Raw genomic sequence first — 8,676 nt, 5'->3', positions numbered from 1 at the left:
TATTCAAAAAAATTAACGAATCGATCGATACCGGTCCCATCTTCGTACGACAATAATCGGCGGAGTTACTAATTAAAAACTGCGAAAACGTTATTTCATTTTTCGGAGTGGCAACCGTCTCGGAATTAGCTGAGATAAAATTGCTTTTTCGAAAGCGCCGGGGGGATGACAATTGCTTCCGCTCGAGATTTGTGCTGGCGAAAGGTCACGTGTCAATTTCTTTTTTCTTAAATATCTATGGAACGGCGCTGAGTTGGAATTCAAGGCAGGTGTCTGCGGATTCCAAAAAATTCTACGAATCCAATGACACCATTCTCATCTTCGTAGGACGTTAATCAGCTGAGATATTAATTAAAAACTGTGAAAACGCTAATTTTCGGGCTCATTTTTCCGATTGCAACAGTTTCTTGAATCGCCGCAGATACAAATCAAGGTTATATTCTAAAGTTGAATAAAGCACGCGATTGCATGTTACCTAACTGTATTTTAAAAATATTTCGTTAATGTAGGCATTTTAAATAAACAGCTGCTTTTCACAATTTTTTTTTAATTTCAGGTTAGAATGATTGTCACGTTAATTCTTTTATTGATATTGAATAAAAGTTATTATATTACATTAAATTTAAATGATGACGTTCTTGAAGTTGTACAACTTTAATCAGCTGGGATATTAATTAAAAAATCTGAAAAAGCTATTTTTTAAAAATATGTTGTTATTTTTTTAATAATAAATTTGATTTTTTGGAATAATATATTTTTTTATGTTATTAGATACGTGCACTTAATTTAGATATTATCTTTTAATGCAAATGATATTTTAAATAAGTTCGCACCAATAAAAATTAAATTCACACTTTTTTTTTTTAGATTAAAGATTTTTCTTTGCTCCTTTGAGATGGTATACGGTAACTTTCGAATCCCGGTGAGCAGGCAGGCTACACTCATGTTTTTTGTGATTTTACGCATATCTGTTGTGTATGCAGTGTCTTCTGGATGCATAAATGAATAAAGCTGAACTCTGGTAGTTCGGTCCTAATTTCCAATCCCGGCGAACGGGCTGGGTCCATGGGTGTTTGCGTGATTTTACGCATGTGCCTCGTGTACGCAGCATCTTCTGGATGCATAAGTGAATAAAGCGGCCGAAATTCGCTCAAAACCTCTGATTACTGGTAGTTCGGTCCAACTTTCGAATCCAAGCGACCGTGTTGGCTCAATGTGTGTTTTCGGCATTTTTCGCATGTGTAACGTGTATGCGGTCTCTTCTGCATGCATACTTGAATAAAGCGGGAGCAGCCCGCGCAAAACTATAGAACACTGGTAGTTCGGTCCAACTTTCGAATTCCGGGGTACTGTACATAAAATTTGGTCGCATACGTGAATACAGCGCGCGGATACCGGGTAAAACCGCTGAAAACTGGTAGTTCGGTCAAACATTCGAATCTCTGCGAGCGGGCTGGCTGCATGGGTGTTTTCCTGATTTTCCGCATGTGTATAGTGTATAAAGTGATTTCTGGATGCATATGTGATAAAAGTGGGCGCAGCCTGCTCAAAACCTCTTAACGCTGGTAGTTCGATCCAACTTTCGGTGTCGGCGAACGAGCTGGCTCCCCGGGTGTTTTCTTGCTTTAACACATGTGTATCGTTTATGCAGTATCTTCCGCTCCACAAAATCGCTGAACACTGGTATTTCGGTCCTACTTTCGAATTCCGGGGTACTGTATATAAAATTTGGATGCATACGTGAATACAGCGCGCGGATACAGGGTAAAACCGCTGAACATTGGTAGTTCGCTCAAACTTTCGAATCTCGGCGAGCGGGCTGGCTGCATGGGTGTTTTCGTGATTGTTCGCATGTGTATCGTTTATAAAGTATGTCATGGATGCATACGTGAATAAAGCGGGCACAGAATACTGGTAATGCGGTAATTTCGAATCCCGACGAACTGGCTGGCTCCATGGGTGTTTTCGTGATTTTACGCATGTGTATAGTGTATGGAGTATCTTCTGGGTGTATATGTGAATAAAGCGGGCAGAGCCCGCGCAAAGCCACATAACACTGGTAATTCGATCCAACTTTCGAATACCGGCGAACAGGCAGGCTCCATGTTTGTTTTCGTGATTTTACGCATGTGTATCGTTTATGCACCATCTTCAGCATGCATACGTGAATAAAGCGGGCACAGCACGCGCAAAATCGCTGAAAAATTGTATTTCGGTCCAACTTTCGAATCGGCAGCGGGCTGGCTGGAGGGGTGTTTTCGTGATTTTACGCATGTGTACGGTGTACGCAGTATCTTTTGCATGCACACGTGAACACTGTTTTGGGCGGGCTCCCGCCGAAAAGCGCTGAACACTGGTATTTCGGTCCAAATTTCGAATACCCGCGAAGGGGCTGGAAGCATGGGTGTTTTCGTGATTTTCCGCATATGTATAGTGTATGCGGTAACTTCTGGATGCATAGGTGAAAAAAGCGGGGGAAGCCCGCGGAAAGCCGCTAAAAAATGGTAGTTCGGTTCAACTTTTCAATACCGGCCAAATTTAACATAGGATATCTTTTAAAAACGAACAATAATAAGCGGGCTTCAGCCCGCTCAGCTGGCGGGCTTGCCCGCTAGTCTATACTATTAAAATCTGTGCGCGTCTGTTTGTTTGTTTGTTTGTTTGTTTGTAACATCATCTTCTCCAGAACGGCTGGGTGCAGAGCTTAGCGGAAGGTACCGTTGGATTCGGAATGTCCGTGGGAAGCCATTTTGACCATTGGGATCGTCGTGCAATTATAATTAGCCGAGATATTAATTAAAAACTAATATTCTCCCTACTTTCCCTACTTTTTCACTTTCTTTCACGGGTTTCCCCTATTTTAGGGATTTGGCCGAGTGCCAAATTTGTTTTTCTCGAAAATCTGCGGAACGGCTCCGAGTTGCGATTCGAAACGCATATCCCCGTATTCAAAAAAATTAACGAATCGATCGATACCGGTCCCATCTTCGTACGACAATAATCGGCGGAGTTACTAATTAAAAACTGCGAAAACATTATTTCATTTTTCGGAGTGGCAACCGTCTCGGAATTAGCTGAGATAAAATTGCTTTTTCGAAAGCGCCGGGGGGATGACAATTGCTTCCGCTCGAGATTTGTGCTGGCGAAAGGTCACGTGTCAATTTCTTTTTTCTTAAATATCTATGGAACGGCGCTGAGTTGGAATTCAAGGCAGGTGTCTGCGGATTCCAAAAAATTCTACGAATCCAATGACACCATTCTCATCTTCGTAGGACGTTAATCAGCTGAGATATTAATTAAAAACTGTGAAAACGCTAATTTTCGGGCTCATTTTTCCGATTGCAACAGTTTCTTGAATCGCCGCAGATACAAATCAAGGTTATATTCTAAAGTTGAATAAAGCACGCGATTGCATGTTACCTAACTGTATTTTAAATATATTTCGTTAATGTAGGCATTTTAAATAAACAGCTGCTTTTCACAATTTTTTTTTAATTTCAGGTTAGAATGATTGTCACGTTAATTCTTTTATTGATATTGAATAAAAGTTATTATATTACATTAAATTTAAATGATGACGTTCTTGAAGTTGTACAACTTTAATCAGCTGGGATATTAATTAAAAAATCTGAAAAAGCTATTTTTTAAAAATATGTTGTTATTTTTTTAATGATAAATTTGATTTTTTGGAATAATATATTTTTTTATGTTATTAGATACGTGCACTTAATTTAGATATTATCTTTTAATGCAAATGATATTTTAAATAAGTTCGCACCAATAAAAATTAAATTCACACTTTTTTTTTTTTAGATTAATGATTTTTCTTTGCTCCTTTGAGATGGTATACGGTAACTTTCGAATCCCGGTGAGCAGGCAGGCTACACTCATGTTTTTGTGATTTTACGCATATCTGTTGTGTATGCAGTGTCTTCTGGATGCATAAATGAATAAAGCTGAACTCTGGTAGTTCGGTCCTAATTTCGAATCCCGGCGAACGGGCTGGGTCCATGGGTGTTTGCGTGATTTTACGCATGTGCCTCGTGTACGCAGCATCTTCTGGATGCATAAGTGAATAAAGCGGCCGAAATTCGCTCAAAACCTCTGATTACTGGTAGTTCGGTCCAACTTTCGAATCCAAGCGACCGTGTTGGCTCAATGTGTGTTTTCGGCATTTTTCGCATGTGTAACGTGTATGCGGTATCTTCTGCATGCATACTTGAATAAAGCGGGAGCAGCCCGCGCAAAACTATAGAACACTGGTAGTTCGGTCCAACTTTCGAATTCCGGGGTACTGTACATAAAATTTGGTCGCATACGTGAATACAGCGCGCGGATACCGGGTAAAACCGCTGAAAACTGGTAGTTCGGTCAAACATTCGAATCTCTGCGAGCGGGCTGGCTGCATGGGTGTTTTCCTGATTTTCCGCATGTGTATAGTGTATAAAGTGATTTCTGGATGCATATGTGATAAAAGTGGGCGCAGCCTGCTCAAAACCTCTTAACGCTGGTAGTTCGATCCAACTTTCGGTGTCCGCGAACGAGCTGGCTCCCCGGGTGTTTTCTTGCTTTAACACATGTGTATCGTTTATGCAGTATCTTCTCCATGCTTATGTGTATAAAGCGGGCGTAGCCCGCTCCACAAAATCGCTGAACACTGGTATTTCGGTCCTACTTTCGAATTCCGGGGTACTGTATATAAAATTTGGATGCATACGTGAATACAGCGCGCGGATACAGGGTAAAACCGCTGAACATTGGTAGTTCGCTCAAACTTTCGAATCTCGGCGAGCGGGCTGGCTGCATGGGTGTTTTCGTGATTGTTCGCATGTGTATCGTTTATAAAGTATGTCATGGATGCATACGTGAATAAAGCGGGCACAGAATACTGGTAATGCGGTTCTGGTAATGCGGTAATTTCGAATCCCGACGAACGAGCTGGCTCCCCGGGTGTTTTCTTGCTTTAACTCATGTGTATCGTTTATGCAGTATCCTCTCCATGCTTATGTGTATAAAGCGGGCGCAGCCCGCTCCACAAAATCGCTGAACACTGGTATTTCGGTCCTACTTTCGAATTCCGGGGTACTGTATATAAAATTTGGATGCATACGTGAATACAGCGCGCGGATACCGGGTAAAACCGCTGAACACTGGTAGTTCGCTCAAACTTTCGAATCTCGGCGAGCGGGCTGGCTGCATGGGTGTTTTCGTGATTGTTCGCATGTGTATCGTTTATAAAGTATGTCATGGATGCATACGTGAATAAAGCGGGCACAGAATACTGGTAATGCGGTAATTTCGAATCCCGACGAACTGGCTGGCTCCATGGGTGTTTTCGTGATTTTACGCATGTGTATAGTGTATGGAGTATCTTCTGGGTGTATATGTGAATAAAGCGGGCAGAGCCCGCGCAAAGCCACATAACACTGGTAATTCGATCCAACTTTCGAATACCGGCGAACAGGCAGGCTCCATGTTTGTTTTCGTGATTTTACGCATGTGTATCGTTTATGCACCATCTTCAGCATGCATACGTGAATAAAGCGGGCACAGCACGCGCAAAATCGCTGAAAAATTGTATTTCGGTCCAACTTTCGAATCGGCAGCGGGCTGGCTGGAGGGGTGTTTTCGTGATTTTACGCATGTGTACGGTGTACGCAGTATCTTTTGCATGCACACGTGAACACTGTTTTGGGCGGGCTCCCGCCGAAAAGCGCTGAACACTGGTATTTCGGTCCAAATTTCGAATACCCGCGAAGGGGCTGGAAGCATGGGTGTTTTCGTGATTTTCCGCATATGTATAGTGTATGCGGTAACTTCTGGATGCATAGGTGAAAAAAGCGGGGGAAGCCCGCGGAAAGCCGCTAAAAAATGGTAGTTCGGTTCAACTTTTCAATACCGGCCAAATTTAACATAGGATATCTTTTAAAAACGAACAATAATAAGCGGGCTTCAGCCCGCTCAGCTGGCGGGCTTGCCCGCTAGTCTATACTATTAAAATCTGTGCGCGTCTGTTTGTTTGTTTGTTTGTTTGTTTGTAACATCATCTTCTCCAGAACGGCTGGGTGCAGAGCTTAGCGGAAGGTACCGTTGGATTCGGAATGTCCGTGGGAAGCCATTTTGACCATTGGGATCGTCGTGCGATTATAATTAGCCGAGATATTAATTAAAAACTAATATTCTCCCTACTTTCCCTACTTTTTCACTTTCTTTCACGGGTTTCCCCTATTTTAGGGATTTGGCCGAGTGCCAAATTTGTTTTTCTCGAAAATCTGCGGAACGGCTCCGAGTTGCGATTCGAAACGCATATCCCCGTATTCAAAAAAATTAACGAATCGATCGATACCGGTCCCATCTTCGTACGACAATAATCGGCGGAGTTACTAATTAAAAACTGCGAAAACGTTATTTCATTTTTCGGAGTGGCAACCGTCTCGGAATTAGCTGAGATAAAATTGCTTTTTCGAAAGCGCCGGGGGGATGACAATTGCTTCCGCTCGAGATTTGTGCTGGCGAAAGGTCACGTGTCAATTTCTTTTTTCTTAAATATCTATGGAACGGCGCTGAGTTGGAATTCAAGGCAGGTGTCTGCGGATTCCAAAAAATTCTACGAATCCAATGACACCATTCTCATCTTCGTAGGACGTTAATCAGCTGAGATATTAATTAAAAACTGTGAAAACGCTAATTTTCGGGCTCATTTTTCCGATTGCAACAGTTTCTTGAATCGCCGCAGATACAAATCAAGGTTATATTCTAAAGTTGAATAAAGCACGCGATTGCATGTTACCTAACTGTATTTTAAAAATATTTCGTTAATGTAGGCATTTTAAATAAACAGCTGCTTTTCACAATTTTTTTTTAATTTCAGGTTAGAATGATTGTCACGTTAATTCTTTTATTGATATTGAATAAAAGTTATTATATTACATTAAATTTAAATGATGACGTTCTTGAAGTTGTACAACTTTAATCAGCTGGGATATTAATTAAAAAATCTGAAAAAGCTATTTTTTAAAAATATGTTGTTATTTTTTTAATAATAAATTTGATTTTTTGGAATAATATATTTTTTTATGTTATTAGATACGTGCACTTAATTTAGATATTATCTTTTAATGCAAATGATATTTTAAATAAGTTCGCACCAATAAAAATTAAATTCACACTTTTTTTTTTTTTAGATTAATGATTTTTCTTTGCTCCTTTGAGATGGTATACGGTAACTTTCGAATCCCGGTGAGCAGGCAGGCTACACTCATGTTTTTGTGATTTTACGCATATCTGTTGTGTATGCAGTGTCTTCTGGATGCATAAATGAATAAAGCGGCCGAAATTCGCTCAAAACCTCTGATTACTGGTAGTTCGGTCCAACTTTCGAATCCAAGCGACCGTGTTGGCTCAATGTGTGTTTTCGGCATTTTTCGCATGTGTAACGTGTATGCGGTATCTTCTGCATGCATACTTGAATAAAGCGGGAGCAGCCCGCGCAAAACTATAGAACACTGGTAGTTCGGTCCAACTTTCGAATTCCGGGGTACTGTACATAAAATTTGGTCGCATACGTGAATACAGCGCGCGGATACCGGGTAAAACCGCTGAAAACTGGTAGTTCGGTCAAACATTCGAATCTCTGCGAGCGGGCTGGCTGCATGGGTGTTTTCCTGATTTTCCGCATGTGTATAGTGTATAAAGTGATTTCTGGATGCATATGTGATAAAAGTGGGCGCAGCCTGCTCAAAACCTCTTAACGCTGGTAGTTCGATCCAACTTTCGGTGTCGGCGAACGAGCTGGCTCCCCGGGTGTTTTCTTGCTTTAACACATGTGTATCGTTTATGCAGTATCTTCTCCATGCTTATGTGTATAAAGCGGGCGTAGCCCGCTCCACAAAATCGCTGAACACTGGTATTTCGGTCCTACTTTCGAATTCCGGGGTACTGTATATAAAATTTGGATGCATACGTGAATACAGCGCGCGGATACAGGGTAAAACCGCTGAACATTGGTAGTTCGCTCAAACTTTCGAATCTCGGCGAGCGGGCTGGCTGCATGGGTGTTTTCGTGATTGTTCGCATGTGTATCGTTTATAAAGTATGTCATGGATGCATACGTGAATAAAGCGGGCACAGAATACTGGTAATGCGGTTCTGGTAATGCGGTAATTTCGAATCCCGACGAACGAGCTGGCTCCCCGGGTGTTTTCTTGCTTTAACTCATGTGTATCGTTTATGCAGTATCCTCTCCATGCTTATGTGTATAAAGCGGGCGCAGCCCGCTCCACAAAATCGCTGAACACTGGTATTTCGGTCCTACTTTCGAATTCCGGGGTACTGTATATAAAATTTGGATGCATACCTGAATACAGCGCGCGGATACCGGGTAAAACCGCTGAACACTGGTAGTTCGCTCAAACTTTCGAATCTCGGCGAGCGGGCTGGCTGCATGGGTGTTTTCGTGATTGTTCGCATGTGTATCGTTTATAAAGTATGTCATGGATGCATACGTGAATAAAGCGGGCACAGAATACTGGTAATGCGGTAATTTCGAATCCCGACGAACTGGCTGGCTCCATGGGTGTTTTCGTGATTTTACGCATGTGTATAGTGTATGGAGTATCTTCTGGGTGTATATGTGAATAAAGCGGGCAGAGCCCGCGCAAAGCCACATAACACTGG

Source organism: Stegodyphus dumicola, chromosome 5, assembly GCF_044657685.1.
Source record: "Stegodyphus dumicola isolate Sdum_Otavi_A_Nest chromosome 5, ASM4465768v1".
NCBI lineage: Eukaryota > Metazoa > Arthropoda > Arachnida > Araneae > Eresidae > Stegodyphus > Stegodyphus dumicola.
Note: the sequence above shows the minus strand (reverse complement) of the source record.